Raw genomic sequence first — 11174 nt, 5'->3', positions numbered from 1 at the left:
TAGCAGAGGAACAAAGAAGCAGACAAAAATTACACTTAGTGCTGTGGATTGAGATAAGTACACACTGTAGAGGGATAGGCTTTGTTCATATTTCATGTCTGAGGTTTACAGTCACTTTAACAATAAGCAATTGAAGGTATGAATCAGGGACATGCGGTGAGCTCAGTGGCTGGTGAGACACTGGCTAGTATAAGAGCCAGATACACATCAGGTTACATAGGCCGTGATCGTTAGAGCGAGAGAAATAATTCTATCACTAGACCTCCTCTGTAACTCTAAACAGGTAATCTGTAAAAAATGTTACAGCGTCTCCTATGGAGATTTTTAAGTAGTGATGTTTGGCGCCATTGACATGTTAGGTATGTAACATCGACTTTCACATTATACAAATCAAGCTAACTAGCGCGTTTGGAAAATTGCTGCGCAAATACTGTGTGACATAAAAAGTAGCAAGGACCACCATTTTATTCCCTAGGGTGTCTGCTAATATATATATATATATATATATATATATATATATATATATATATATATATATATATATATATATATATAAATGTTTGGGGGGTTCTGAGTAATTTTCCAGCAAGAAAATAATGATTTTTACATGTAGGAGAGAAGTGTCAGAATTGGCTGCCTGGGTGGCAAGTGGTTAATTACCATAAGTAAGTAATATACAAATAATTGTTATATATTGTTTTTAAGGTAATTTACTATATTTTCAAAATCTGTACTCAAGCAGGTCGCTTAATGGACAGATTACTGAAGTTTGAATTAATAACTTCCAACCAGTAATTTCACAGGAAATAGATAAATAATAAATTATTATGTTATAACATATAGCAAAATTTATAGAAAGTTTTCTCATTTTACCCATGGGTAAATCTTATACTCATAAACCCATGTTTTTTCCTTGCAGTTAAGAGGGCTGGGCTGGAAGGGAGCATTTGTCTTTTTAAACACACGCCCCCTTCTATGACACTGCAGTGAGAGGCATACTTTACCATCGGTCCAAGACTCCAAGCTGTCCATTGAGCTCAGTGCCTCTGACAAAAAGTGAGGAGAGGCACTGTGAGCTCATCCTCTCAGTCTGCTGCAGACTGTGCCAGCTTGTATTTAAAGTTTATTTCACTTCTGACAGGCTGTGCAAGGAGTCCCATATCTCTGGAACCATAGGTTGCGGGAGCCCCAAATTTTGACCAGTGGTGGGGTGTGACCCCAGGTCGCCGAGCTAAAGCCCTCGAAGGTCAATCGTTTTTTTTTTTTTTATGTTCATAGCCTCCCCTGATTGTGCGTCCCTGGTATGGATCCTTGGGAATACATACCTTGGGGTATCCAATTCCATTTTACAGTAACCCTAATCGTATACATATCAGTCCCTGATGGTTGTTTTCCAGTTTGTTTGTAATACAAGGAAATCCTCCATATAACTTTATGGGACAATGATTAAAGCGGTAGTCATTTTTACCTACAGATACTATAATAGATACTGTAGGTAAAATGAATATCTCCTAAGCATGCATGAGATATTCACCCTGGATGCAGCCAGTGACCTCTCCAGTGTATGTGTGCTGAAGGTCTGGTGTCCGGTCATGCTGGAACCGAGGGCTCCTATGCGCATGTTTGGGAGTGACGCTATCATGGCTCCAGCCAATCACATAGCCGGAGCTCAAGAACCTGGAAGACATCAACCCTCTCAGTGGTGACAGTGCTGCATTGGAGGGCTTTGTTCCAAGGTGAGTATTTCATAATGTGCTAGTATGCCATGCATACTAGCACATTATGCCATTGCCTTGCAGCGTTTTTATATATATATATATATATATATATATATATATATATATATATATATACACACACACACAACAGCCAGGGTTTACTACTATAATATAATATAATATAATTTTTTTTTTATGATACACTTTGTTTGAGAAAACTAAACATGATCCAGGTATAACATATGCCTACAATGACAATACTTGTCCACACACAGTTCAATTTGGATATTAGCAGATCACAGGTAATTGGTGATCTCATTGGTGAAGTCAGTTTTATAGCATTGATAGATGGAAAGCAAGAGTCAGCAGCAGCAGCCCAGGATTCCTGCATTGCACTCAGAGCTGTAGTTCCTGAGTGTGTCCGCTAGATGTCAGTATAAGTGCAGGCACAGAAGAGGCGGCTGTGTGATGAAGACACCATAGTAGCTGGTGTGGGAATAGTAGAAGAGGAGAGCCGAGACCCAGGGACACTCAGAGCCGTGTGATTAGTGGAGTGTACGGACACACTGTACGGACACACCCAGCACCACTGCACCAATCCGCTCCTTCGGTCCACCCTACTGTCCTGATAAACCTACAACTCCTAATCCGGGACCGGCAACAGGTAGGTGCTGAGAGGCCAAGTGTGCGGCTAGTGCCAGGTGGGCTTCCTGGGGGAGTAGTGTGCCAGGAGGACTCCATAGTGGGGTGTACTGGAGCTCTCACCCTCATGGAGAGCACACATCTGCACTTGGGGTGTAGGGAGGAGATATATGGGGGGCTTGGCTGCCTCTGGGCTTTCTACAACTTCAACAGGTAGGAAGAGGGATCACCACCTACATTCACTACACCCCCCATCATCCTCTATACATCTCCACCCATCTTCTACCCCTACTAGGAGAGAGGAGACACCATACCATCCATTCATAGCTCAGGATCTATAGGGGCTGCACTGTGCCCACCTATATACTCTATGTATCTAAATCTCACTCTAATTAGACCATTCTATGGTCATTATACAGAGAATCTGTATCTAAATGGGCCTCTTATAGGGTTATTCTATGGTCATTATACAGAGAATGTATCTAAATGGGCCTCTTATAGGGTTATTCTATGGTCATTATACAGAGAATGTATCTAAATGGGCCTCTTATAGGGTTATTCTATGGTCATTATACAGAGAATGTATCTAAATGGGCCTCTTATAGGGTTATTCTATGGTCATTATACAGAGAATGTATCTAAATGGGCCTCTTATAGGGCTATTCTATGGTCATTATACAGAGAACGTATCTAAATGGGCCTCTTATAGGGCTATTTTATGGTCATTATACAGAGAACGTATCTAAATGGGCCTCTTATAGGGCTATTCTATGGTCATTATACAGAGAATGAATCTAAATTGGCCTCTTTTAGGGCTATTCTATGGTCATTATACACAGAATGTATCTAAATTGGCCTCTTATAGGGCTATTCGTTGGTCATTATACAGAGAATGTATCTAAACGGGCCTCTTTTAGGGCTATTCTATGGTCATTATACAGAGAATGTATCTAAATGGGCCTCTTATAGGGCTATTCTATGGTCATTATACAGATAATGTATCTAAATGGGCCACTTATAGGGCTATTCTACCATCATTATATGGAATATGTATCTAAATGTGCCTCTTATAGGGCTATTCTATGGTCATTATACAGAGAATGTATCTAAATGTGTCTCTTATTGGACAGTCACTACAGTCACTATGGAGAATGTATCTAAATGTGCCTCTTATAAGGCCATTCTACCGTCATTATAAAGAATATGTATATAAATGTGCCTCTTATACGGATATTCTATGGTTGTTATATAGAGAATGTATCTAAATGTGACTTTTGTATTGCCATTCTACAGTCATTATATAGAATATGTATCTAAATGTGCCTTTTATAGGGATATTCTATGGTCATTATATTGATTATACAGCTAGATGTGCCTCTTTTACAGCTGATCTATGGTCATTATATTGATTATATATCTAAATGCACCTCTTACAGGGCCATTCTATGGTCATTGTATACAGTATGTATAAATGTGCCCCTTATGGGATATTCTATGGTCATTATTTAGAGCATGTATCTAAATGTGCCTCTTATGGGGATAGTCTATGGTCATTATATAGAGTATATAGCTAAATGTGATTCTTATACAGCTGATCTCTGGTCAGTTATATACTGTATGTATCTAAATGTGCCTTATGGGGTTGGTGTATTGTTATTAATCTATTGTATGTATCTAAATGGGACTCTTATACAGCTGATCTTTGGTCAGTTATGCACTGTATATAATATATAAATGTGCCTGTTATGGGTCTGATCTCTGGTCAGTTATGTACTGTTTATATCTAAATATGCCCTTATACAGCTAGTCAGTACTATAATATAAATGTGCCTCGTCCATGGCTGGTTTGTAGTTATTACTATATTGTAAGTATCTAAATTGACCACTTATGGGGCTGATCTGTGGTCAGTAACATACTGTATGTATCTAAATGTACCTCGTATACTGTTGATCTGTGGTCAGTAATATACTGCATGTATTTAAATGTGCCTCTTATGGGGCCGATCTTGGGTCAGTTATATACTTTATGTATATAAGTGTGCCTTTTATAGGACTGATCTATAGTCAGTATTATACTGTATGTATCTAAATATGCCTCTTTTAGGGTGATCTACGGTTCTTTATAGATTGTATGTATGTACAGTAACTGTGCCTCTTATATCACAGATCTATGGTCAGTACTCGAATGTAAATGTGCCTCATGTGTGGCTGGTCTGTAGCTGATACTATATTTTAAGTATCTAAATTTTTAGGGCTGATCTGTGGTCAGTAATATTTTGTATGTATCTAAATGTGTCTTTTATGGGGCTGATCTGTTGTCAGTAATATACTGAATGTATCTGTATTTAAATATACCCCTTATACAGCTGACGTATAGTCAGTAATATACTGTATGTAAATAAATGTACCTTTTATACAGCTGACATATGACCAGTTATATGCTGTATGTATCTAAATGTGCCTTTTTGCCAACGAACACCATGTAGCAAAAAGTATATCCATCATGTTCATGAAGTGGTGGATTATACCCAACACTAATATTCCCCTAGAGCTCAAACTCTATTTTAGGTTTAGGATAAAGATCCTTATTTTCTAAAAAGTGTCAGTTATTTCAATAAAATTCAGTTCCATGTGAAAATGACAGTAAGGCTACTTCCACACTGGGACGGGCCGGCACCGGCGGTAAAGCAGCAATATTTTTAGCGCCGATTTACCCCCGCTAGCGGGCAAAAAAGGGTTAAAACCGCCGGCAAAGCTTAGCTGCAGCGACGCTTAGGCAGTGCTGCCCCATTGCTTTCATTGGGTAGAGGCACTTTAGGAGCGGTAAATACACCACTCCTACATCGCTGCAAAGATGCGGCTTGCAGGACTTTTTTTGACCGTCCTGCAAGCGCACCGCTCCAGTGTGAGAGACAGGAGAGGCTCCTTACGGGCGCTGTACAGGCACTATTTTTAGCCTCAGCAACTCAGGGTAAAAGTGACCTTAAGGTCCCATACACACTATGTGATTTTCTGCAGATTTTTGCCTTCAGATTTACCAAAACCATATAATATGTGGTCAAACCTTAACACCCCTAAAAATAGCGCCTGTGAAGCACACTGAAAGAGCCGCAGCTGTCTCTCCAATGTGAAAGCCCTGAGGGCTTTCACACTGGAGCGGTGCACTGGCAGGACGCTAAAAAAAGTCCTGCTAGCAGCATCTTTGGAGCGGTGAAGGAGCGGTGTATACACTGCTCCTGCCCATTTATACTGCCAGCATAGTGCTGCTGCAGCAGCGCTTTGCGGTGGTTTAACCCTTTCTCGGCCGCTAGCGGGGTGCTTTTACCCCCTGCTAGTGGCCGAAATTCACGCATCACGAAATTGAAGGTAAAACGCCACTAAAAATACCGGCACTTTACCGCCGACGCACCCACTGCCCCAGTGTGAAAGGGGCCTACACCATTGTATACACCGCTCCTACAACGCTGCAAAGATGCGGCTTGCAGGACTTTTTTTGACCGTTCTGCAAGCGCACCGCTCCAGTGTGAAAGCCCTCGGGCTTTCACACTGGAGACACAGGAGCGGCTCTTTACAGGCACTATTTTTAGTGCTGTAGCTCCGGTAAAGCGCCTCAGTGTGAAAGTAGCCTAATACCGTGTACACACAATCAGGATTCTCTTCGGAAAAAGCTCTGCTGGTTTTCCCGTCAGAATTCCGAAGGAATTTCGCTCAAACTGCCTTGCCTACACACGGTCACACCAAATTCCAACGGTCAATAACACTGCGACATACAACACGTTCGGCGGCACTATAAAAGGGAAGCTTAATGCTTCCGAGCATGCGTCAAATTGTTTCCGAGCATGCGTCATAATTTTGCGTGTCGGAATTGCATACACATGATCGGAAAATCCGATAGAAAGGTCTTCCGTCGGAAAAATTAAGAACAGGCTCTCAATCTAAAGTCCGTCGGAAATGCCAACAGAAAAAAGACTGATGGGCATACAGATGGTCGGAAAATCCAATGAAAAGCTCCCATCGGACTGTTTCCATTGGAAATTCCGGCCGTGTGTACGCGGCATAAGAGTTTCAATTTGTATGCAATCAGGCAGGCCCTTGCACTACATAGTTTCAGTAAATCTGAAGACAAAAATCAGCAGAAAATCTAATCGTGTGTATGGAGTCTTAAGCTGACATAAAGATCATTTCTCTTATGTTGAAGCTTTGGTAAATTTAGTTTTTTTTTGTATACTGTGTTTTGGTGGTAAGCCAGAGCAATATTTGGCGAACTATAACCCAAAATGTGACAAAGATGATTGACAGTGCTGTTGTTTGAGATTATTCTGCATTTCCAACAATATTCCTGCGACTTAAACACAGGCAACATAAAGTCTTGAATCCATAATGGAGCTTATAAGTACAAAGTCATTGGCACCTAAAGCAATAGCTATGTTAATATCGTCCTTTGTACACAGAACTTTTCTATCAAAGGGATCAGGTAAACATAGACCACAGGAGTATGTTGAGTGCCTACTAGAAGTGGACCCCAGCATACCTAGTTTGCATTTTATTTTAAAGTAGAACTATAGGAAAAACTTTTTTTTTTTGGATAGAACAAGGGAGGGTTATAACCCCTGTCAGATTTTTTTATCAGCATATGTGTCCCATTGGGGAGATTTCTTCTCACATCCTGTTCCATAGCAAAACAGGAGAGGGAATTGCTGCATATGAAGGGAATTCCTTGGGGACCCCCCCTGGTCACCAGAAGTAGTGTCCTCATTGGAAGATTTCCCCTTTATTATTTTTCTGGGGACAACCCAAAATGTGTGATTTTGTTTTACCTTTATTTCAATGATAATAGTAAACAGGCCATCATAGAGAGGATGAATCTCCCTAATAGGGGCACAGACAGCAATAAAAACTGACAGATGTTCTAATCCCTCTCCCCTCTATCCAAAACATTAAAAAATGTCCCTTTAGTTATACTTTAACCTTGCCAGATGGGTGCTGTAGGGAATATATTGGGGTATTTATAAAGGGTATCATAGATACTCTTTAGAATTCTGTCCGCCCTCAAAACTGAAAGCACCAATTCTGTTTGTGAAGGTACACAAATCTGTTGGCCCTGGGCACTGGAGTCAGAGAGTCCATACTGGCCTCTCCTACCTCACTGCGTCCTCTGCACCCTTCATACTGACTGGCAAATGGCCCAGGAACTTTGTAGTAGGGGTGGACGGTGCCTGATGGGGGATTGAGAGACTAGATCCTCATCAGGTCCTCTTGGTTATTGATTGAAATTGAAATTGGCAGTGGGTCAATCCATTGTCGCAGTTCAGTCCAGATAGCTTTTAAATCCATCTACTGCTGGGCACTGTCAGTCATCTAGGTGGACCAGATGGGGCACCAGTCTCTCAGATCTCCATCAGCCTCTGCCCACCCAAATATGGACATTGCCATTCTTGTATGAAGACATCACCACTATCCCCAGCCCCTTTGATTACCGTACATTTAACTTTGGGTGGGGGAATTTCCCAGCTGATAGTTGAATGGGGCCTGGGATGGAGCCCTGTTTGGGAAGCTGTCTCATGCTTGACAGCCCTCCTGGCACCGATATGCCCAACACTGAGTACGGGCATACTTCTGTACCTCGGTCTATCAGCTCTGAGCTGATCTTAATTACCACCAGTTTCTTAAACTGGGATTTTTTTAGGAATTTGTTACTGCCATAGTGGTTGTAGCTGAATTTGATGCTCATGTCCAACATTACCAAACCTTGTGCAGATACTTACCTGAGTTGGGCGCAGGTAGTATAAAGGAAGCTCTTTTAGGAATGTGCCATGGGTTCAAAATATGTCTGCCACTTTAAATCTCTCAAATTACTCCTTTCTGAGCAGTTAATGGAAAAATCAATAGTGTCTCCTTCACCCTTTGTTAGAAAATAGTTATTAAAATATTTTTTCCGGTACACACTTTCGAGTATGTTGTGCAACCTTCTAGCTAGGAGTGCTGATATTGTGCATTACACTTTGTTCTGCAGTGCAGCGGTGCACAACTGCAGTGTGCCTGGCTTTTTCCATTTATGACTGGCCTGCATAGTCATAGATTAAATTAAAGGAAATACACTGCACAGAATATTATTTTAAAGTTGCCATGTAACCCTGCCAAGTCCCTGCGAGAAGAACACACAATGATTATTGCCTGTGGCTTTAGCTGGTGGCAGTGATCACATGAAAATTTCAACATCAATGGATCAACTTGGGTACAATCAACCTACACACAGATGGTTTGAATTTCGGCTGGTCCCTGTTGAATCGGGCCAGTATAGGTCAGCACTACAGAAGAAAAAGATTTATGGGTACTTAATTCTGATGATTGCAAAATGATCAAACAGTGTGAACTGGGTCTAGGGAATGAACACAGAATTTTAGGATACATCACTAGAGGGGTCACTATCAGGAGGAAAGAGGTCCTGGTTCCCCAAATAGATATTAAGTGAGACCTCGTTTGAAATGCTGTGTCCAGTTCTGAAGGCCTCACTTACATTGATATTGATAAGAGACTTGTTAAAGAAACGTTAAAAAGTCTGGGCAGCACAGTGGTGTAGTGGGTAGCACTCTCACCTAGCAGTAAGAAGGGTTGCTGGTTCAAATCCCAACCATGATACTACCTGCCTGGAGTTTGTATGTTCTCCCTGTGCCTGCATGGGTTTCCTCCAGGTACTCTGGTTTCCTTCCACACTCCAAAGATATGCTGGTAGGTTAATTGGCTTCTGTCCAAAGTTGGCCCTAGTATATGAATGTGAGTTGGGGACCTTGGATTGTGGGCTCCTTGAGGGTAGGGACCAATGTGAGTGTGCAATGTACAGGGATAGGGACAATTGTAGACACTCACTCAAGGTCGACTGGTGTCTTTATTCAACCTTACTAACTATGTAACTATGAGTGATAAAACATATCCGGAGAGACATTAGGAACTTAATATGTACAGTCTGGAGGAAAGAAGGGGAGATATGATTGAAACCTTTAAATACATTTGACTACTCTTCCTTTCCCGACCCAGTACCTGCTCTCTTTGTGGGATAGATTTATCATTCCACGTGGGCTGTCGCACTGTCCTGGCCTTCTAACCCTAATATTTTATAACCCCGCCTTGGACTTCAGACTAACACAGTGATGTTCTTATCTCGGAAGGACTGTCTCCAACTACCATATTTTTACCCTGTCCATGATAAGCCTTGATTTCTGGGATGCAGTCCGGGACAAGGCTGTGTCGGGACCGATTAATAAAATCCATGATTGTCCCAGCCATATCGGGACAGTTGGCAACTAAGCTCTCCTCCTATTGGAATGGGCCTAGATTTAAAATGAGATCATCATCCTGATAAGAATAAACATAGGTCTATATTCAGACAATAGGTTAAAAAGCATGATAGACTTGTTAATCTTTTCTGCTGTCACTGTGTTTCTATAGATTGTAAGCTCTTTTAAACAGGACCCAGTAATTGTACTGTCTCCCTTTATGTTGTAAAGCACTGTGCAAACTGTTGGCGCCATGTAAATCCTGTATAATAATATTAATAATAATGCTTCAGCTTGTTCTTGCCAGTGTGCTGGTGAAAGGAGCACATGTTAAATGTGTCTTCTACAACTGACTAGCAGTTATCAAATATCTCATCACAAAGATAGAATGCTTGATAATAAATAGTTATTAGAAGCTTCTGTCTCCAGGGCACATCACAGTCCCACTGCCTTTCTCATAAAGCACTGTTTCTCCCTTGGATATCCTCTGTAGTCAGTAAAACACCCACACAGCCTCTGCATTGCTGTTCAATCAAACTACCAGTTTGTTCCTTTCTTACATTGCAAAGCTGGTCATACATGGATAGAAAATCGTTCGAAAAAACATTTGTTTTTTGATAAAGATGTGTCGAACGACTGTGTGTTAACCCCATCAGTGTATTGAATTGTTTTCCACATAGTATCGATCACATTTTTTTGACGAGCAACAATCAATGCACATGCGCTGTACGTGTTTTCAAACAATTTATGATCGATTTCCCTACTACTGTTTAGAAAGGCGTTCCATTACACAACAAAATTCTGACATGATGGATCTTTCTTTTGGCATAAAACTATGTATTTCAAGAATCAAACTGCGTCCACTAGAGCTGCACTATTCTGGTTAAAATGAGAATCATGATTTTTTTGCTTAGAAGATAGATCACGATTCTCTCATGATACTCGTAGCGTTTTCGTTACATTTTTTTAATTTTTTTTATCCATTAAAGTGATTTTTTTTGCATTTGAAAGACCGCTGGGCAAATACAGCGTGACATAAAATATTGCAGCAATTGCCATTTTATTCCCTAGGGTCTCTGCTAAAATATATATAATGTTTGGGTGTTCCAAGTAATTTTCTAGAAAAAAATATTGATTTTAACTTAAGAAAGAAGTGTCAGAAAAAGATTTAGACTTTAAGTGGTTAAACTTCCTGCATTTACATGTTGTTGAAAACTTGGCAGACTGACTGGATTTTTTCTTTACAAACAAAAGTGTATCCCTTTGATCTAAGAAGGAAGCTTAGTTACAATGTTTCAACTTAAAGTGGTTCTGCACCTCTAAAAAAAATATTAAAAGCCAGCAGCTACAAATATTGCACTTTTAAAAAAATCACCTGTCCCAGGGTCCAGCGATGTCGGCGGCAGATGACGAGCGATCGCTCGTCTCTCTGCTGCCCCCGCCGCCATCCTCTGTCAGGGAATCGGGAAGTGAAGCGTTGCGGCTTCACTGCCCGGTTCCCTACTGCGCATGCGCGAGTCGCGCTGCGCGTCCCTCCTGG

At 41.0% G+C, this 11174-nt stretch overlaps 1 protein-coding gene across 6 annotated transcripts in view; it reads left to right on the top strand.

Annotated features, from left to right (window-relative positions):
* The first annotated feature begins 2201 nt into the window (after window positions 1–2201).
* Window positions 2202–11174, top strand: part of ANKRD6 (ankyrin repeat domain 6) — a 322801-nt gene continuing 313828 nt past the window's right edge. For 5 of the 6 annotated variants that reach the window (XM_077487254.1, XM_077487250.1, XM_077487257.1 and 2 more), the window contains exon 1: window positions 2202–2382. The gene's annotated coding sequence lies outside the window, so the exon portion shown is untranslated. Of the gene's footprint in view, window positions 2383–2549; window positions 2574–11174 lie in introns of those variants that run through there. The other variant, XM_077487252.1, reaches the window with a different exon arrangement.

Source organism: Lithobates pipiens, unplaced genomic scaffold (assembly GCF_037356315.1).
Source record: "Lithobates pipiens isolate NorthernLeopardFrog02 unplaced genomic scaffold, aLitPip1_a1.2 Scaffold_18, whole genome shotgun sequence".
Taxonomy (NCBI): domain Eukaryota; kingdom Metazoa; phylum Chordata; class Amphibia; order Anura; family Ranidae; genus Lithobates; species Lithobates pipiens.
The sequence above is the reverse complement of the archived record's forward strand: the minus strand, read 5'-3'. Positions and strand labels throughout refer to the sequence as shown.